We start from the raw sequence: 22,406 nt of genomic DNA on the forward strand, positions 1-22,406 counted from the left end.
AGCAGCCATTAGGCGGCCTGCGGGGAGGCGCATTATACAAATGACTGTCCTCTCAGCCCCGCCGCCCCCGCGCTGCCCCCGCCGCGCGCTCCGGAGGGGGCCGGCCGGCCAGCCATTCCCCTCTGCTCCAGATTAAACTTCCAGGGACTTGAAATGGGAAGAGAAATGAGCATTTTTAATGTCCTTCTAATCGTTCGTATTTTTTTTGTTTCTCTCGCCGCTAAGAGCCGGTCTGTTGTCTGCCTCCCCCCAATATGGCGCCACCGCCAACGGCCCGCGCGCTGGCCGCCTATTGGCTGACACGATTTGGAGAGCCGGGGGCTTCCGACTGACCCCTAATTATACATTTCACAGCTAGAGCTGCTAACTGAGGAGGCCGAGGGCAGATGTGAACCGTTAAAAAATACACACCCTTGCCCATATTGACTCCAGCAGCCGTCAAGTGAAATGGCGTTCATGGAGCAGGTTCCCTCTACAAATAGGTGAGACTTAAGGTTGGAGAACCCGTGCTTGTATTAATAACTTGCTTTTTATATAGCTTTTCACACCACACTTAGAATTGTAAACAGACGCCGTGCCCATTACTGGGGCCAGTCTGGCCATCCAGGCAGGCTCTTAGCATTACAATAATCTTCAACGGCTTTTCAATAATATTCAGCTTCCAAAAACGACATCTCCAAAGACGTCAGTAAGGTCGACCTCTTTGCAAATTTATCACCCTCTTAAAGCGGTTTATCAAATTATCATTCAATTCGACCAGTTCCCTTGGATCACCCACCTAACTAATGAACTTCACCCTCATTCATAAACCAATAGTTTGGGGGTTTGAGACGTTACAATTGTCAGGGCCACTCTGGCCATTCAGGCATTCTAGCATTTCCTCATAGGACTGCAAGCTGACGTGATGTAGATTTTAGACTGGGTGGACTACCATGTGCCACACCCCCCTAACGAGTGTCCTGCGGTAAATCCTGTTATCACCCAAAATTATCTGGTGAAAAGTGGTGCGCTAAGTACCAAAATTGGCGTGTTAATTTGTCACCTCTGCAATGTCTGATTTTTTTCACGTCAGGTAAATATCGGCCAGTGCACCGGACCACTATTAATTAAGACCTTATACAAATATTTTAATTAAAAAAGCTGTAATTTTCTCAGTGTAGGTGTAATATTTCTTTTTGAAGCAATTTTCTATTGGTAGTTACACAAATCCAGTACCAGAATCTACAAATGGCAAGATTGAAAATAAATAAAACAGTACAACTATGTGCAAAAAGTCACATTAATCAAATTACCAATATCGAGCTGCCTTAATAGAAAAAATGGAAATGAAAATGTAAGAGAAGAGAAGAGCAAAAACGGGTTTATTTAAAGTGTGGTGTTCCAGGGCAACGAGAGATTGAGTCTATGAAAAATAAATGAGATGCCGGGAAATAGAACATTAGAAGATTTAGAAATCTAGCTAGTGATTTTTTTTATAGCTCTTTTATTATTTGCCTTTAACATTACAGATAGTGTGCATACAGTCCGACATGCTGTGCCATATGAAAGTGGTATACACTGAGTTCATTACTTTCCTGTCCTCCACACTTCCCAACCCCTCCTTATCCAGTTCTTCAGGTTGTAGCGTGGGAGTTGATATATAACTTAAATTTGCATCCCTCATCTCTACCCCATAAGATAAAAAACTCTGTTATTTCCTTATACATCCGCATCCATTGTAAATGTTTTTCTCTGTTGATGCACAGTTGTCCATAGCCCAAAGCTATTCTGCCATTACGAGAAGGAGTGGGGTTCTGCAGCCTCCAGTCCAACTTCCATAATGTTATGCTTGCTCAGTAGAAGTCATGTCCTTGCTAGGATCTTTGAACCTGCTGTGTCCTCCCAGCTGTCCCTAATTCCCCAAATTGATACTTTAGGGTCCAGTGCCATCAGGTGCCCCCCACACTCTTCAGTTTGTGATGAATTAGTTGCCAGTAGCATGCAAATATCCTGCAAGACCCGATCTCTTGCAAAAAAATAGGTGCCCTGTGGGTTCATCCATCATGAGCAGCTGGGGGAGGATACTCTACTCATCTGCCATAGCCTAGCTGGGAAGTAATATACTCTATGGAGATACTTAAATTGAATTAGCCTTAGGCATGAGGAGATGGCCAGAGCATGCGGAGCCTTCTCTGCCTCCATCCATTACCCTCCCTCTAGCACCCTAATGTCCTGCTCCCATTTTTGCCTCAGCTGTGCAAAGTGGTCTGGAGCATTGAGTAGCAGTGACTTATAGTCCCTGGATATGCCACCCTTACCCAGCTGTTCCATCGTTATCTTGGTCCTAGTGGAATGAATACAGGTGCTGTTGCTACCATCTCTTTGTAGGGTTTCAGTGCATGGCGGAGCAGGAACTATCTAAAGAACTGAGTTTTACAAAGGTCATATTTTTTCACCAGATACTCAAATGTTTTAATGCGGTTTGACTCCCAAACGTCCCCGAATTTAGAAATGGCAATAATGTCCCAAGGTGGAATCCCTTAAGTCTTAAGACCATCTACGTGGGTAAGCCACTTCCTTTGCCACGGGGAGGTTTTGTTAGTAATCTTTAGCTGCATTTATTTCACCTCACGTCTGCCTCCCAGCATCTTAGGGGTGTCCCTGTAAAGGGTGACAGGACATGGGGGATGGATACTCCATAAAGCAGGACCTACAGGTCGTTTGCTGTAGGAGATCTAGTTCCAGGCTCACAGCCGAGTCAGTCCTGTCGCAAAAAAAGCCAATCATTGACTGAAATCAGTTGGGAGGCCCTGTAATATTGCCAGATGTCAGGTATTCATAACCCGCCTTCAAATGAAAATATTGGCGTCGAGCCTGCCCACAGAAAATTACAGAGTAGTAACTGTATAGGTTTGAAGAACTTCGCTGTAAGGGGGAATGTGTAGTTTTAAGTGATGTATAAAAAAACGGGGTACTGTGACCAATTTAAACAAGGCTCAATTTCCCATTAAGGGCAGTGGTAAAGTGGTCCATCCCTCGAGTTCCCATTTGGCTTGCTGGAATAGAGTAATCTGCTGGTTCCAATACCTCATCTCGTGCTTGCTACCATCAGAGCCAGGTATCTAAAGTGGTCAACTGCAATGTACAGACTGGTCCTTTCTAACTGTTGGCGATCTTCCTCTCACTGTCAGGTATACAGACTTGCCCAGTTTACTCTAAGGGTTGAGGTGTCACCGTAGATCCCTAACTTTTGAATTGTACGCGGAATACAATTGTACGCGGAATAAAATTGAAGGGTTGCTGGACTTAGAGGAGCAAGTCATCTGCATAAAGCAGCACTCTGTTTTCAGTCCCACTTCTCCACTGGAAACCTGTCAATTGTGCATCTCGGATCTACCAGTGGTTCAATCACTGTCAAATTCTTTTTTTAAATGTCTGCTGGCAGTATGGGTGCCGGACCACTATGTTTGTTTGAGCTCCCCTGAGTCACCTATAGGCAAAAGAGACAATACCTAGTGCACCTCTCTGGCATGAAGCCATTCTGGTCACTATGGATTAGAATACATGTTACCCTACTCAATCTGGTGGCAAGAATTTCATCAAGGAGCTTTGCTTCCACGTTTGGCAATGATATAGGTTGGTATAAGGAGCGGGTTGGCAGGTTTCAGAATTACAGGGATTAGGGCATCCTGCAAATTTCTTGGGAGTGCCAGTATTCAGCACTTTCACGAAGGGTGCCTGTAGATGTGTAAATTTCAGCAAAGCTTACTTCTTAGGGAATTCCAATGGAAAATCACTTATTTATTTATTTAAAGAGTTTTATATAGCGCTGGCTAGACCCGAAGGTATCGGAGCATTTTACATGAGAATCAACAACGTAACAGAAAAAGTTCAACAAATTACACAATACATCAAAAATAGGCAATACAATTAGGAGAGGAGAGAAAGGAGAGAGAAAAGTAGTGGAGGGAGCAGGGGAGGTGAGAAAGGGAGGATAAGGAAAGAGACAATAAGGAGAGACGAAAAGAAGTCTGTCTAAAGACCGACTGGGTAGGTGACAACCAAGGAGGGAATCCACGGCCCATCTCCCCTATAGCTAAACCAGGTAGCTCCATCGGGCCTCAGACAAAATAGATCAGTCTCAATACATTGAGAGAGGAGAGAAGTAGATACATAAATAGAGGGAGGATGCGGGAGGAGACGACAGGAGAGACGAAAGGAAGCGCAACAATGTGGTTCAACAATATAACAGAAAAAGATCAACAATTGCACATTACATCAAACAATCTGCAATACATTAGGAGAGGAGAGAAAGGAGAGAGAAAAGTAGTGGGGGTAGGGTAGGTGAGAAAGTGAGGATAAGGTACGAGACAACCGTAGAGATGAAAGGAAGTCTGTCTAAAGACCGACTGGGTAGGTGACGACCAAGGAGGGAATCCACGGCCCATCTCCCATATAGCTAAACCAGGGAGCTCCATTGGGCATCAGACAAGATAGTTCGGTCTCAAGTGTCGAGGGAAGAGGTTCACAGAAAAACAGGGTGGGGACAAAGGGCAGGGGCATGTGAGGGCAGAGGACAGAAGCTGGAAAGAGTAGGAGCGGAGAGGGGAGAGGGTTGGGGGAAGGGAGAGGGGGAAGATAAGGTCAGAAGAGATGCGGGAGCTTTTGCCCGAAGTTCGGCTGAGTAGGTGATAGTCAAAGGAGGGAGTCCAAAGTCAATCTCTCCTATAGCTCGCGAGGTAGCTCCACCAGGCATCATACAAAAGTAGCTAGGTCTCAGCTGTCTAGGGAAGTAAGCAGGGAAAATGACCAGGTTGTGGAAAAGTAAATTTTGCCATGTTCTGTGTCCCTACGCCTCATCCATCATATGTTATGTGTGCATGACCAATATGCATATGTTATTCCCCATGCCTGATTAATGACGCAATTCCAGTTGTGTCCACCTCTAGTATGTTAGTTTCCAGTCCTCGTGAATACTACGAATATCAGGCCTATGTAAAGTAATGTTGCCACGTTTCCCAGTGTGCACGTTATTCCATTATAAAATCCCCGTTTCTAGGCCTCAAAAGGGCCCAGACCACAGATTCAGCTCCTGTCTCCTGAAAGCCTCGCTAAGGAGCGATACAGCCCCCACCTGTATCCTCGACCCTTCACTTACTTCCTGCCTCGCAGTGCCCGGTGCAGCTTGGCCCTGCCTCTGAGTCTGCCAAAAGTATGTTATAGTTCCAGTTATCAGTTCAGTCCTCCTCCTCTGCATTCCTAAGCTACTGAACTGCATCAATAGTTTCCGTCATTGTCTAGCCTTCTCGTCTCCACGTTAGAGAAATACTGTATTTAATGGTCATTTAGTATTCTTCATCACGCACTACATGTAGAATAATGCATGGTCCAGTCTTAGAATCAAGTTAGCTTTTCCCCTCATGACTTCTAGTTTATATCAACATGTTCCCTAAACATCAGATACCAGATAGGGTTTAGGTACATGTCGCTCCGACCCTTCAGACTCTAGTCTCTGCTCCTAGCACAGAGTTCATAGCCCCCAGCTTCTCCTAGTAACACGTCATTGCCAGTTTTCGCGCACCATTAGGTTAGAGGTCCCGGCTCCTTAGGTAGCCCCCTCCAAAGTTTCCGCCCATTCATGACATATTCTGTTACGTTTGCACCACATGTCTATGTATACGCCCAGTTACACCTCTTTTTACTGTTATCTCTCGCGACTGCTACGCGTCACGCCTTCTGCTCCACCCACCGCTACGCCTACTGCAATGTAATGCTATGTGTTTGCGCTATGTATATAAATCAATGTTTTGTTATTGAATGTTAGCGCGCTCATCCCAGACCCAGCCCCGGCAGCTGCCGGGCCTTATTGTCCTATTCCCATGCAGGTTGTCCTGATTCTGTCCTTATGCTGTAATAAACCTGCAGAAACTCCTACTACCTCGAATCTTGACTCTTATTTTATTGAGCTATCTGTTATGCTATAAGTCTAGTCAAAAATAGGGTATTATTTATTTATTTACCACATAATGGCGCCCGAACAGGGACTTGCCCTTTCCCCACGCGTCGGTGAAGCCACGCCGACCCCCTGACCCTCTGCAGTCGTGACGGAACCATACCGTGCACTGGCAGATATTTCTGCTCCAAGTATCCCTCAGGCCCACGGAGGAGACGGAGGAGGCGGTCCAGCATCCAAACGAGACGGTGGAGGAACGCGGCGAGTCCCGACCAGAGCCCAAGCCGAGAGTCCAAGGTCCGAGGTATCCGGAGGCCCACCCGTAACTGAAGTCCGAAGTCCGAAGTCCGTCGTAGTCCAGTCCCGTCCGAGGCCTTCCGTTCCGTGCTGCCCGGTGAGTACCATTGCTGGGGTAGTATCTAGACAGGACCAATCTAAATTGACTCCTGGTCCGTGGGTTGGTGGTGCCCAGACTCACAAACGAAGTGTTCACCTAGGTGGATACGGGTCTTGATGCGTCCCTTTATGGGACCGGTATGTTCCGTACTGTTACAGCAGTGCATCCAGTAACTCTAGTCTGTTCCGTTCTCGAGAAAATCTGTTCTATTTCTGTTCTCAGTATTCCAGGTAATATTCTGTTCGAACTGTTATTTATAATGTTCTTCATGTATTTTACTGTTGTGGTATGAGTGCGATGTGATTTCGTGTTTTTATTGTGTATTATATTGTGTCCAGATTACAGTTCAGTCATGCCTATATTTTCCAAGTTACGTCAGTTAAAAACTAGAAAAGGTCTATTAGAGGAAGCGGTTCCTGTCCCGCCTAGGGACAGTCCAGGTCATTTTATGTATCAGAAACATGGCATAAGCGCCATAATGTATCTAGATTTATGGGTAGAGTATACCAAACAGTTAGAAGAAAAGTATAGATGGCCCGTATCGGGTACGTGGGATGCCGAATGTATCATGCGAGTAGAAGAAGCATTATGGAAAAAGAAAGCCAGACAGTCACAGAAAGATGCCATCGAGTTATGGCGCAAGGAAGCGCATAGAAGAACGGAAAAGGAAGTCAGAAAGTCAGAGTTAAGTAGAGAATCCCAAGAACGAGCCCAAGAAAGAGAATTAATCGAGATAGGTGAACAAGTCAAAGCAGAACAGTCAGACAGACAGAGGCATGCCCTTATTAAGGGTATGTATCCTCTTCTTGCCGAAGGAGTGCCAAAAGCGACCCCAGAGGCATCCAGTAATTTCCCGCCACCATTAATTCCGACCAAGCTACGTCACAAACCGACCGCAGCTGATATTTTTATTTCGTCCTATCTGGACGACACAGTCCCCGAATATGCAAATCCTGTCCGCGCTCCGCCAGTCCCTGTAAACCAGGTAATTCATGCTTCTCCAGACACCGGAGTACCTGTTACGGTACCCCCGGTCCAGCCTACAGTTCCATTTCCCACTCTGCCAGGACGAAGAATGTCAGTCGACGATTCTAGTCTAGGGGCCGCAGGGGGAGGTCTTCCTCAAACCCCGCCGCAACACAAACGTTTATCAGCACTCGAATTACATGCTCAAGCATCACAGCGCACTCCTAAAAGTAATAAGTCTGTCACAGAAATCAGACAAGCCCTTAACGAATGTGTCTATGACGCAGTCCCAGGCGAGTATAATATGGTTTTATATTCCGTACGTGTAAGGAGGGTGACCGAGTATCTAGTCACCTTACCGAATATGAAAGAAGATCTAGACAGAATATATCGTTTCATCCGTACAGGGGATGATCCAGAAAGTATTGGCGAGATTATGTCTCAAAGGAAAGCCGAGATTCAGCTCATGATATTAAAGTTCCTGATCAATTGTTTAATAAGAGAACAAGATTACCCGTCTAAAGATCCCGCCGAAATGAGAATCCTGACAAGGTGGAGTGATAATATAGCCGAGGGTAAGCACAAGACCGTCAGTGCCATGGAGAGTATGTACAAGAAAATTCGTAAAGAAATAATAAGGTTACACGACCAGCGTAAAGCAGCACAAGTAAGCGAGAAAGAAAGTATCTCTGATCCTGAAGAGGAAGAGAACGAGAATCCCGCCAGAATAGCGTATGTAGGAAAATCCAGATTTCCAGATCGCCATTTACGTCTAGAACCCAAGTCTATTTTTCAACATCTAGTACCAGAACAAGGTTCCCTAGAACAAGTATTTCAAGCTACCGATCACATTCTGAAATCACGAATCGGTTATAGCGAACTAAGTACTATGCATGAACAAGAACTAGCCCGATCAGCAGTCCGATGGATTACTGATTCTACCACTTTTCCAGACGAAATAGTGGCACAAATGTTTCTGAAATTGCCCCCAGCCGAGCAACGACTGGTGGGTATGTATATGATCCAGCACCTCATTACTCAGTATGAGGGTCAACATTCTGATCCAGGTCCGTTACATGATATCCTGAACGAGTTACTCCAGTATAGATGGAGAGGTCTAGGTACCGATTTAGTTAGTGTCATTCTAGAACAGCGTCACAAGTATAGAACGTTTTTGAACCCGCATTTTGTTCATGTCTCACCCCCAGAAAGTAAATCATTCTACATAGACAGACAGAATCCGTTACGAGAAGTCCACCCAGTCCAAGGGGCGGGTGGCGTAATGCAACGAGTGTTTGTATACACTCCGATTTCAAAGATGGAACTTCTTGAAATGAAGAAATTAATTCCCTGTCATGACAAAGATCCAGCAGGGTTCCATAGAGAATTAAAAGACATGCTCCGTATGGGAGAATACACTTACCCAGATATCATTAAAATGTTAAAGGTCCTGTTACCCGCAGGGGTGTATGAAAAGTTAAAGGAAAAAGAATGGGAGGTGGGAGAGAAAAAGATCGATTGGGCAGCTCTAGAAGCTGAAGACAAGGCACGAGTACCAGGTACCGGTCTTGGAGATAAATGTAAAGATTTACCAGAATTATTGATTCAAGTTTTACCCAGATTATTGACAACTAGGAAAGAAGACTGGGATGCAATCTCAGCCTGTAAACAGAAGCAAGACGAGGATATTAGTGATTTTTATTCTAGATTTGAAAAATGTTTCAGTATCAACAGTGGTCTCAAGACAAGTAGTGAGTCATACCCTCATCTTTTCGTCACTAAATTAGTCGAGAATTCAAGTCCACAAATTAAAAACCGAGTTTTGAAAGTCGAAAGCACCTGGCAAGCAAATACTCCGTCCCAGATGCTCCAGATGCTCCAGTACCACCAGAATAGAGTCAGGGAAGAGCAAGAACACGAGAGAAAACGTATGAAAGACACGAAAATGAAAGTGCTAGTTGCACAATCTGTTCCTCAAGACAGTCAGAAGAGGGGTCCGAATCAAGCCAGTCATCCTACAGCTCCCGTTAAAGGGAACTGCAATTATTGTAAACAGCCAGGTCATTTTATAAACGAGTGTGCAGTTCTGAAACACAACATAGCTACTGGTAAGACTAAAGAAAGACCACGTCCGCCGAGACAAGAACAAGTTTCACAGACTCCGCAGTCACAGAATGCACAACAGACAGTTACAGTACCGCAGCCCATTGCTGCAACACAGCATGTCACATCACAGATGTACCAGTATGCACAGTCTGAGTATCCAGAGTACCAGTCATATTCATGAAACAGCCTAGAGAGGGAGGTAAGCTTGCCTCTCATCGAGATACCTGTAGATCAAGAAGGTCCCTATGTTCACAGTCAAGTATTAGGGAAAGACAGAAAGTTTTTGATCGATACAGGGGCAAGTAGGACCGCAATTAGTCATGCCGAAGTTCCAGGGGCTCCGCTCTCAGGCTCAAGAAATGTTTCCCTTGGATTTTCAGGAAAACCCATCGTTAATGAGATATCTAAGCCAGTTACTCTAGAAGTAGGTCCATTGTCCCGCACTACTGACCTGTTACTTACTAAGTCATGTCCAGAAAATCTATTAGGTATTAAGACACTGAAAGAGTTAGGTGCAGTTATTTGCTGTTCCCCAGAGGGAATACGTCTGTTCCTACGTGACTTTAAGGGTCACTATGTATTACGAGATTTTGATTCAAGATTGTCTAATGTTCCACAGCATTTATGGGCGCAAGGTCCAACTGATGTAGGTTACATGCAAATCACACCCCATCGTGTGACTCTCAAACCAGGTGTAGTGTTACCCCGAATCAGACAGTACAGATTGCCACCTGAGGCTGTAGCAGCCTTATCCAAAATTATTGACGAGCTCATGGCTCAAGGAGTAGTTGTAGAAACTGACTCCAATGTATGCAATTCTCCGATCATTCCAGTCATGAAACGTACTGATCCGAATGCACCCCCAGTATATCGATTAGTGATTGATTTACGAGAGCTTAATAAATGTATTATTCCTCAGTACCCAGTTGTCCCAGACATTTCTTCCCTGTTAACAGCCATTGATTCCGAAGCCATGTTTTTCACTGTCATAGACCTCAAGAATGCATTTTTTAGTGTTCCAATTCATCCAGACAGCCAGTTTCTTTTCGGATTCTGTTTAAATGGAAGGAGCTATATGTTTACACGCGCTCCTCAAGGTTTCACAGAAAGCCCTAGTATTTACAGTCAAGCACTCAAGAGACAACTAGACAATATTCACATGCCAACTGACACTGCCCTGCTCCAGTATGTCGATGATCTACTGATCACAGCCCGTTCTGAACGTGCTTGCGAGCGAGCATCACTTACAGTTCTGTATTTTCTAGCCGAGATGGGGCACAAAGTGTCACCTTCGAAGCTTCAATTCTGTGTCCAGCAAGTGGTATACTTAGGACACTTGCTGTCCAAGAGGGGTAGGCAGTTGACACCAGACCGTATCCAGTTAATAGCGAGTCTTCCCCAGCCCAGAACCCAGAAGGAGGTACGTGCCTTTATCGGCCTTACTTCTTATTGTAGGCAATGGATTCCCCAGTATGCATTTCTAGCCAAGCCACTGATACAGTTAACGACACAGGAGGCAGCCGTATCGACTGTCCTCCCTTGGACATCTGACCATACACTTAGTTTTAACGAGTTAAAGAAAGCCCTATGTCAAGCTCCAGTTCTAGCTACACCGAACTACAGTAAGCCTTTTACTCTTTTCGTTACTGAACGGGAAGGTACAGCATTATCTGTTCTCACACAAGATCAAGCAGGACAATACAAGCCCTGTGCTTATTTTTCGAGCACATTAGATCCAGTCGCCCAGGCGTTGCCTGCGTGCCTCAAGTCAGTTGCAGCCACAGCACTAGCTATCAGACAAAGTGATTCCATAGTTTTAGGACATTCCCTGACAGTACAAGTCCCACATTCAGTAGAAGTTCTTTTAAACCGAACACAAACTCAGCACTTGACAATTGCACGTTTAACAGGTTATGAATTGACACTGTTCCAGCCACACATAGAAATTAGACGCTGCAACGTTCTGAATCCTGCTACACTGTTACCATCAGTTAATTCAAATCCAGACCCACATGATTGTGTGGAAGTAGTTAACATTACGACAAAGCCAAGACAAGACCTGACAGACATTCCGTTACCAGATCCTGACCTGACACTTTATGTGGATGGTTCATGTATGAGAACTAGTACAGGAGAACTAGTCGCCGCGTATGCAGTGACTACCGACACTGAAGTTATTGAAACACACCGTATTGATACCCTGTCCGCTCAAGCAGCAGAGCTAGTCGCTCTGACACAAGCCTGTATACATGCCAAGAACCTGAAAGTTAATGTTTACACAGATTCACGTTACGCATTCGGAGTTGTACACGACTTCGGAGTGCTCTGGCAGGAGAGAGGTTTCATGACTTCTCATGGAACCAAGATTCAGCATGGTCTCCTTATTCAAGCCCTGTTAGACGCCATACATTTACCGACATCTATTGCTATCATGAAATGCAAAGCACATACGAAAGTCACTGACATTATTTCCAAAGGTAATGATCTAGCAGACCGCACAGCCAAGCTTACAGCACAGACTCCAGACATTCCAGTTAATATGACACATACTCCAGATCCGATTACATGCATGACAGTTAAGGACCCTACACAAGATGTCATAGATATTCAGTTACATGCTATCCCCGATGAAATCAAGAAATGGTCTGAACAAGGAGGGGTCCAGACAGATCAAGGATGGTTAACGAAGGGTAGAGCCACATGGTTTCTCCCCGATTCTATGGTTCAAGTCATTATCAATACCGCACATAGTCCAGCACATTTAGGAGAAAAAGCTATGTTAGACAGTATCCAGAACATTTGGTTCAACAAGCATTTACGAGCTGCAGCCAAGCAGAAAGTCCGTACCTGTATGATATGTTGTCAGTTTAATCCAGGTAAAAGTGTCCCGGTGGAACAAGGTGGTTTCCAGCCCCCTGACCACCCTTTCGAGGTCCTCCAGATGGATTATATTCAGATGGAGCGATGTCGAGGTTTCAAGTATGTCCTTGTAGTAGTATGCGCTTTGTCCAGGTGGACAGAAGCATATCCAGTCCCAGATTACACAGCCGCGACCACTGCCAAGCAGTTGGTTCGTGAATTTTTCCCTAGATACGGACTCCCTAGAGTCGTATATTCTGATAACGGTCAGCCATTCTCCTCAGAGTTGATGAAGCACGTTTCCCTGTTGTTAGGGTACCAGTGGAAGTTTCATTGTGTACGCCATCCAGAAGCAGCTGGACTAGTCGAAAGGCATAATCAGACTCTGAAAATCCGCATTGCAAAAGTCTGTAAAGACAAGGGTGTGGACTGGCTAGTAGCTCTGCCAGTCGCTTTATTTTATATGCGTATGGTCGCACATTCCAGATCAGGTCTGTCCCCGTATGAGGTCGTATTCGGCCGCCCCCCTAACATGTGGGGTACTCCTAGACCCCGAAGTATTACCGATGTTTCATGTAATATGCTGACAGATTACCTAGCTTCCTTGATGTCTGCCCTCAACTCATGTCGTTCACAGGTTGCCGCCGCATTTCCAGACAATACCGAGGTGGCACCGCACGAGATCGTTCCAGGCTCCCTTGTGATGATCAGAAATTTCGACAGATCAAGTCCGCTGGAACCACGTTGGAAGGAGCCACGTCAGGTCCTCTTGACCACCCGAACTGCCGTCAAGTTGGAAGGCAGGAAGGGGTGGGTCCACCTTTCTCATGTAAAACTTTTCAAAGGATTGAAACCAGCGTCCAAAAACATTTTCCAGGATTCGAAAGACTGCCAAAATATTGCTCTTAAGGACTGTCCCGCACAAGACATTATTACAACCCCTCCCTTGTTAGAGAAAACTCCGCAACAGGAGTATAAGTTGAAATTAAGGTCTAGTAAAATAAGTCAGTCAGTTTGATTGTATAAGTCCTCCCCTAGGTGAAACGGTTAAATTGTTTCTGACATGTATAAAATAGACCCCCATAGTGAGAGAGTCAGTCAAAGTTCAATCAAATGTATCGTTTTTCTGAGTTTCGTATTATTTCTCAGCATAATGATTTCCTGCACCAGCTACGCACTTTTCCTGTGTTTTCCAGTCCCTCATGTAAATATGTCTACTAATGTTACAGTAGAGCACACGTTTAGTGATCTGCCTCCTCACGAATATTCTTACCGCCTCGCTATGCGCAACAACACATTTATCCGTATGTTACATTATTCACACCAGACCAGCAATGCCACTAATTGTTGGGTGTGTGGTCGACTCCCCCCTTTCCAGACACCGAAGGGAGTTCTGCCACTTTTTCCTTATCCATTCTCACACAATGGTTCGTGTGGAGCATGGTCCACGTTAACGTCATCCTCAACAGATATGTCTTTTCTTAACAGTACATGTTTTCCAGACAAGCAAGGTCTCCCCCACAGAACAGGTTTAGATCTAGAAAATGAAGTTTATAATTTAGGTAATTATTCGTCGAATTTCATGGTCCTGAATGTTCAGTCTGATACTACTCCAGACTTACCTGCTATTTCAGTACTACCAGTCAAAGGCGAATTATGTGTCCGTAGTTATGGTTCTGTACACATAGGTCATAGTGAATGTACTACTGTTATCAAGTATAGTGACAGTGGGAAATCTATTTTCAAAGCTTCACGTCATTCTTATTTTATTTGTGGTCAAACTGCATATGTCCGTCTGCCCCTCGATTGGGAGGGAACCTGTTACATTGCTTTCCTACTGCCACCTGTTTTCCTAGCCCCACCTGACTATCATAGGAATTCCTTCCTAGTACATACCAGACACAAGAGAAATCTCCCGATTGTCGATTATACTGAAACTGCTGCAGAGCAATTCATTGATATTGATAAAGGTGTGTTCCCTTATTTAGGCACAGTTGTAAACAGTAAGCTAATCCGTAGGTTAACAAGAACCCTTGAAGCTGTAGTAGATGAGACTGCCTCTGCTCTAGGTAACCTAACCGAAGAACAATCTGCTATGAGATTTGTCGTTTTGCAAAATCGTCTCGTCCTTGACGTCATACTGGCCGATAGGGGCGGGGCCTGTAGAGTCCTCGGATCCAGTTGTTGCATTTTTATTCCAAATAACGCGCCGTCTGTTTATTCAGCTATAACCAGACTCCATAAAATTGCCCATCTGTTACACCAAGATCCAGGCACCTGGACATGGTCCGGTTGGTTCTGGAATGTAATTTCCGCATGGGGATGGAAAGTCCTGTCCTTTTTAGGTATTGCAGTAGCGATCATATTTAGCTGCTGCCTCTGTATACAATGTGGCCCTGCGATTTGCAGCATGTGTGCTACCTCTTGTATTCCTAGTCCCAAGCCCCGTTCTAAATCCCGTTCCAAGACAATTCGAGACGAGCAAATGATACTGTATGAAATGATAGATGGTATCATGAAAATTGATGTTTCCTGATGGAAACGTAGTGACAAGGAGGGAATGTGGAAAAGTAAATTTTGCCATGTTCTGTGTCCCTACGCCTCATCCATCATATGTTATGTGTGCATGACCAATATGCATATGTTATTCCCCATGCCTGATTAATGACGCAATTCCAGTTGTGTCCACCTCTAGTATGTTAGTTTCCAGTCCTCGTGAATACTACGAATATCAGGCCTATGTAAAGTAATGTTGCCACGTTTCCCAGTGTGCACGTTATTCCATTATAAAATCCCCGTTTCTAGGCCTCAAAAGGGCCCAGACCACAGATTCAGCTCCTGTCTCCTGAAAGCCTCGCTAAGGAGCGATACAGCCCCCACCTGTATCCTCGACCCTTCACTTACTTCCTGCCTCGCAGTGCCCGGTGCAGCTTGGCCCTGCCTCTGAGTCTGCCAAAAGTATGTTATAGTTCCAGTTATCAGTTCAGTCCTCCTCCTCTGCATTCCTAAGCTACTGAACTGCATCAATAGTTTCCGTCATTGTCTAGCCTTCTCGTCTCCACGTTAGAGAAATACTGTATTTAATGGTCATTTAGTATTCTTCATCACGCACTACATGTAGAATAATGCATGGTCCAGTCTTAGAATCAAGTTAGCTTTTCCCCTCATGACTTCTAGTTTATATCAACATGTTCCCTAAACATCAGATACCAGATAGGGTTTAGGTACATGTCGCTCCGACCCTTCAGACTCTAGTCTCTGCTTCTAGCACAGAGTTCATAGCCCCCAGCTTCTCCTAGTAACACGTCATTGCCAGTTTTCGCGCACCATTAGGTTAGAGGTCCCGGCTCCTTAGGTAGCCCCCTCCAAAGTTTCCGCCCATTCATGACATATTCTGTTACGTTTGCACCACATGTCTATGTATACGCCCAGTTACACCTCTTTTTACTGTTATCTCTCGCGACTGCTACGCGTCACGCCTTCTGCTCCACCCACCGCTACGCCTACTGCAATGTAATGCTATGTGTTTGCGCTATGTATATAAATCAATGTTTTGTTATTGAATGTTAGCGCGCTCATCCCAGACCCAGCCCCGGCAGCTGCCGGGCCTTATTGTCCTATTCCCATGCAGGTTGTCCTGATTCTGTCCTTATGCTGTAATAAACCTGCAGAAACTCCTACTACCTCGAATCTTGACTCTTATTTTATTGAGCTATCTGTTATGCTATAAGTCTAGTCAAAAATAGGGTATTATTTATTTATTTACCACAAGGTGGGTGACCTTTCTGCCATGGATGCATTGTTTGGGTGCCTCTTGGTGTATACCAGAATTGTGCTGGATCACTGAGACTCTTTATATTGTTGTGTCTTTGTCTTGTTGCACCCCTCCTTCTTGTTGCTGTTAACCTAGCGGCTTTCTGTAGTCCGGTTTTAAGATGGTTGCCTCCTGTGCCCCCCTGTGTGACCTGTGGTGCCTTGTCTCCTTTTGGTGTCTCTAGGGTTCTGGTTGGATGTGTTGCGGTGGGGCCCGGCAGCCTGTTATCTCCCCTCCCTTGATATTGCTGGGTGTCTGGCAGTTTTAGGCAGTTTTGGGCCTCAGCGGGTATGTGGTCTCTGTTCCCTACCATTTTCTACTGCTCTCTCCCAATGGCTTATCTGGGGGTTCATCTGCTGATCACTGGGTCACTGGTTGCTCTGTAGGTCTGCAGGGCCTGCTCGGTTGGGGGTCAGACATCGTGTACTTTCTCTCCTCCCGTCTACTAATTCGCAAATCTTTGTGTTTTTATTTTTATTTAATTTTTTATTTTTGAGTTGAGGCCACAGAGTTGAGGCAACAGAGTGTAGTGACGCAGGCTCCCGTCACCGCCCACTGGAGGGAGCACTGTTATTATGTCGTCTTCTTCACTTCACTGTGGCACCCCTTAGGCTGTCCCGTGTCTAAGGCAGTTTCAGTTTCACTTTTCCTCCCAACTGCTTGTGAGGGTGTTCTTTTCAATTCCTGCCTCCGTCACCACTCCTTCATATCCCCTTATGTTGGACTCTAAGTCTGTGTGGTATAGTGTTTTGAGTGAGACTGGCTCCACTTTGTTCGGCCGGGTGTGTGACGGGTTGGACCTCAAGCACCTGCGCACATGATTCCCCCTATCCGCCATCTTGCACACTTTCCGGTTGGAAGCCTTCTCTCGATTTTCTCGTTATCACGCACACGATCAGAGCCCGCTCACAGTCTCAGTCAGCCTCCCCCTCGTTGCCGCCACCATCTACTCACTGTTGCCCTCCACGTGTCATACATCTCGCTGCTCAGAGGTGCAGGCGCAGGGGGTACAGGCTGTTACAGGCTGCAATTGAGAGGTCTAGTTGGCTCAGCCTGTCTCTGATAAAGTGTCTAAAATGAGCTCTTCCGCTACTGGGCACTCCCGCTCCATGTAAGGGGGATTCTACCTAGAATATAATGCTTTGTAATACTTTGTAAAGGCTCCCACAATTCTGACGGCATTAAGAATAGCTGTCCAATGTTCTCCTGTATTGAGGGGATTACTCACGTTTCTAACTGGCCTGTTTTGCCCTCTCATACTCTCAGTTTAGAATGTAGTCAGACATATCAGGTGGCATTGCCTGGATGGCTAAGATGGCGGCCGAGCTTTAGAGACGCTCCTGTCGCCGATGCCCATCTGCTGCCATCCTGCCTGACAATGCAGACCCACCTGATTAACAGGGCACCAGGGCTTGAGGCACTTCCTGACAAGCTAGCAGCAGCGTGGGGACCCGTCAGACTGCCAGGCTGCTGGAGTGGCAGTGCGCTGCTGCCCCGAGCCTACCGGTGTCGCCTGCCTCGCTTCCCCGGCAGCACGAGGCGGTTGCTGTATGTCGCTGAACTTAAGGAGGTCAAGGGGGCTGTTTTGTTTATACACTTGTTTATACTCAGAGTCAAGGCCCTGTTGTTCGGTGTTCATTATTATTTCTCTTTCAATCTTAAAAAAAATAATAAAGGCTCTCATAAAGTTCTCAATAAGTGTAAGTCAAGAAAATAAAAGGGTGGGGGGGGGGCCAAAGCAAACAAGTCCGTCTGGTTTTGGTTTCCACTTCTGGTTCAGGAAGAATATGTAGTTTGTTCACATTGGAGTCTGTTGTATCTGTACCTTTAATTCTCTTTATTACTTTGTTGTGTTCTTGGTTCTATGTTCTGGAACTCACTCCTGATGCGATGCTGTCGAGGCCATTCTGATCTTGATACCGGACCTGACAGCATCGCAACAGAAGTGCTGCTTTCTTCGTGGGTTAATTCTTTTTGGACTTGAAGATATAAATAAAATCTCTTTGATCTCTTCACTTTAATGTTGTGTTCATTACAACATTATTTTGGCGACGATCGATTGGGAAAAGTCAACTTGTTATTTTAATAGAAAAACCCACCGAAGAATTGTGATTGAAGAAAATTAAAAAAAAGAAATAAGGCCTGTTCTTGGGCTGTTGAGAAGTTCAAAAGCTATTTATGGGGTAGTCATTTTGATTTGTTTACTGACCATAAACCTTTGATATTTTAATGAATGGAAACGGAACTGGTTTGGCATCTTCGAGATTGGTAAGGATCATATCAAGGTTTCAGGAATACAATTATGATATAAAGCATATTTCTGGTGGAGCAAATTTTATAGCGGATTGTTTGTCTAGATTACCAGTTAACATTACTAAAGAAACTCCTGAATTTGATGATGATGAATGTGTTGTTGTCTCGGCATTTGATGCATCAGAAAATCCAATGGGAGTAATTTCTGAAGATAATTGGATTAATGGGTATAAGAATGATGATGTGCTTATAAAAGTCATGAAGTATATTACCAATGGGTGGCCACCGTTAAGTAATTTAGATAAAAACTTGGTACCTTTTCAACAGGTTTCTTCGGAACTAATTGTAGAAAATGATATTGTGACAAGAAATGTTTTTTTTGTTCCTCCAAAGAATCCTATTGAAAGTCTTATAAAACAAAAGCTCATATTGGTCATCCAGGTATGTCAGCAACTATAAAATTAATTAGAAAGTATTACTGTTGGCCCAGTATGGATTCATACGTAGATCAATTTGTAAATTAATGTCCTGAATGTTTACTCTCGGATAAACATTGGAAAATCAGTAAAAGTACTACTTCAACTAATTTATTGCCAGATTAGCCTTGGGAGAAATTAGCAATAGATTTTTCTGGGCCATATAACATTTTGAGTAGTAATATGAAATATCTTATTGTTTTAACAGATTACTATTCAAAGTGGATTGCATATGATTTTGTAAGCTTTCCAACGACTGATGTGGTCATTGATTTTTTGGAGAAGATTTTTTGTACTGAAGGATTTCCCCAAAAATTAGTTTCAGACAATGGCACACATTTTATTTTTAAAAAATGGTTGATTTTCTTAAAAAATATGATATTAAACATGAGAAAACTCCGTTATATTTTCCAGCTGCAAATGGATTAGTTGAGAGAGCAAACAAATTTTTCAAGGAAGGTATTCAAACAGCTTTATCTTCTGGTTTAGATGTGAGAAGACATATTAAAGCGAAAGTCTGGAGTTATCTTAATACTCCACACTCTATTACTGGTTTTACACATTTTTTCTTATTAAAAGGTAGAGATGCAAAAACTGTTTTAAACCCAGTGTTTGATAACAGATTGGATTCATCATCAAAAATTGAAGTAGAGAAAACAAATATCTCAGTTGATGATTGTGTTAAAAGAATTTTGGAAAAAAAGTACAAACTTGGAGCAAAAATGCCAATTGTGGAAAAGAAAGAATATGCAACTGGAGATTGGGTTATTATTAAAAAACCCAAGAAAGTAAATAAGGGTGAATCTAAATATAGTTCTCCACAACAGGTCGTAAGAGTTACTAATTCATCAGTAATGTTAAAAAATAGAGGATGGTGGAACAAGAGTGCTATTATTAAAATAAAACCTTTTCAAAAAGAAATAATTGGAAAAAAAATACGTGAAAGAGAGAATTTGAAGAGTTCATTCTTGTGTTTTAATGATAATTTTTCAAATTGTGCAAAACATTCTTCTAATTTGCAGGGTAACATTTCTGATTGTGTAGAACAATCTGATTCTAGTGAAATATTGCAACACAACACTACGGATTGTAATCAACAAATTGTTTGCAATGATTCTGTAAATTAATCTAATGTTAATCAAAAGGACACCATTTCTAATTGTAATTCCAATTTAGTTAATGGAAAAAGAAACGTTATTCCAGAAAGATTTAATGATTATCATTTGTATTAATTTATTTGTTTTGTTTAACGAAAGGAGATGTTGTATCTGTACCTTTAATACTCTTTATTACTTTTTTGTGTTCTTGGTTCTATTTTCTGGAACTCACTCCTGATACGATGCAGTCGAGGCCATTCTGATCTTGATACCGGACCTGACCGCATCGCAACAGAAGTGCTGCTTTCTTCGTGGGTTAATTCTTTTTGGACCTGAAGATATAAATAAAATCTCTTTGAACTCTTCACTTTAATGTTGTGTTCATTACAACAAAGTCCATGTCCCCTTTGGCGAAGTGTTGGCCGCTCCCGGAGAAATGGAGTATTCAAAATAAAAAAATAAAAAAAATAAAATATATATATATATATATATATATATATATATATATATATATATATATATATATATATATATATATATATATATATATATATATATATATATATATATATATATATATATATATATATATATATATATATATATATATATATATATATATATATATATATATATATATATATATATATATACTCCACTTGCACCTGCCTGTCGCACTCCTTGGCTGGTGCCTGCTAGTCGGGGGTGCACCCGACGACAATATCGGCTCCAAAAGGTCCTAACCCGCAATCAAGCGGGAATCAGGAAGCTGCACTCCAGGGTAATATCACGGTTCAGTTTTATTAAATCAAAACGCGCTTTCGGCACTCGGCCTTCGTCAGTAATGAAACAAAGTAACACAGAGTCGCAATGCATTTTAAACCATCACGTGTGAGTTCCAACTCGACATAGACATAGGACACACTGATGAAACCATAGTCGCCATCTTGGAATGGGTCCATGACTAATCAAATGTTAAGTGCGATAAATGCAATAGAGTCCAAACACTATATAATATATAATATATAAATGTCTGTAGAGCATAATCAATCGAAATCGATCATACAATATCAAGATGCATACCTATTTACATTATGCCCACGGATGGGCTAATCGAATATGCACTAGATTATCAATGACTTCACACCTGTGATCTAGTTCTATAAGGGCAACTATTCATTCCAGTCGAGAGTACATGATGGTAAAATATTGCAGGCAATAGTTCATGGAAATGGAAAAAAGGAAGCAAAGATTAGTCATCCACCATACATATCTGAGTTTCATTGTTATATCAAATGGACAGCCAAGTCTTCATGCATATTTAGTCCCATCGGCGTCTTACTCTGCAGATCAATTATGTAGCGCGACTCAAGTCGCCTAAGTTTGTGTAACCTGTCCCCCCCTCTCACACTAAAAGGGACAGAATCTAGACAGAAGTACGTTAACAGGTCCCTGTTACGTGCATGTTCCTTCTCAAAATGTCTAGCCACCGGATAATTTACATCTGCATTTTGGATCGCTCTTTGGTGTTCCAAAACTCTCAGTTTTACCGGATTCGTTGTGCTGCCAACATACCTTCTGCCACAAGGACATGTTAGACAGTACACAACGTAGGGTGTGGTACATGTGAGAAACTTTGATATTTTTCTAGGTTGTTTCACCCCTGGTATCATGTATTGTGCAGTGCGTCTACTCCCCTTACACGCCTTGCATCTGCCACAAGGAAAGAAGCCTTTCAAGGGTTCGGACTTGGATTTAGGTGTAGTTTCTTCATGATGGCTGTGGACTAAATAGTCTTTTAGTGCTCTGGCCTTTCTAAAAGTTACTAGAGGGTAGGAGGGTAGATCTTGTTTGATGACAGTATCTGTCATCAGAATGTTCCAATGTTTACGCATAATACGTTTAAGGTCAATGGCATTGCTAGAATAGGTTGTTATCAATCTAAATGTACCTCCTGCAGTTTGTTTTGTTTTCGATGTTATTGTCTTTTCGGAGCAATCTTGTCCTCTCCAGGGTGCAAACCTTACTCAAAGCCTGCCTCAATACCCCATCTTTGTACCCTCTGGTTTTGAATCTTTGTATACTGCTACTCACCGCTTTCCGAAAATCCTGTTCTTTAGTGTTGTTCCTCTTTATCCGTAATAGTTCACCATACGGTATGCTGTTTATTAAGCTCTTTGGGTGACTGCTGGTCGCAAATAATGTGGAATTCCCCGCAGTCACCTTACGAAAGAGCCTAGTGTGTAGCCTGCCATTCTCAACGAATACTGTCAAGTCAAGATAGTTAACCTCGATCTGGCTAACTTCCCCTGAGAACCTTAAATTGTTGTTGTTGATATTAAGTACCTCAATGTATTCTTTAGCCAATTCGACTGACCCTTCTATAATAATAAAAAGGTCGTCGATGTACCGGTACCAACATTTTACAAGTTCATTCCATTTCTTGTTTATAGGGGACCAGGCCACCTGCTCCTCCCACCACCCCACGAATAAATTCGCGAAGCTG

At 43.4% G+C, this 22,406-nt stretch overlaps 1 protein-coding gene across 2 annotated transcripts in view; it reads left to right on the forward strand.

Moving 5' to 3' along the window:
- Positions 1-360: 360 nt before the first annotated feature.
- PMFBP1 (polyamine modulated factor 1 binding protein 1) overlaps positions 361-22,406 on the forward strand; it is a 2,317,386-nt gene continuing 2,295,340 nt past the window's right edge. For both annotated transcript variants that reach the window (XM_078668626.1, XM_078668631.1), the window contains exon 1: positions 361-482. The gene's annotated coding sequence lies outside the window, so the exon portion shown is untranslated. The remainder of the gene's footprint in view (positions 483-22,406) is intronic.

The sequence above is a fragment of the Lissotriton helveticus genome, chromosome 12, assembly GCF_964261635.1.
Source record: "Lissotriton helveticus chromosome 12, aLisHel1.1, whole genome shotgun sequence".
Classification (NCBI taxonomy): domain Eukaryota; kingdom Metazoa; phylum Chordata; class Amphibia; order Caudata; family Salamandridae; genus Lissotriton; species Lissotriton helveticus.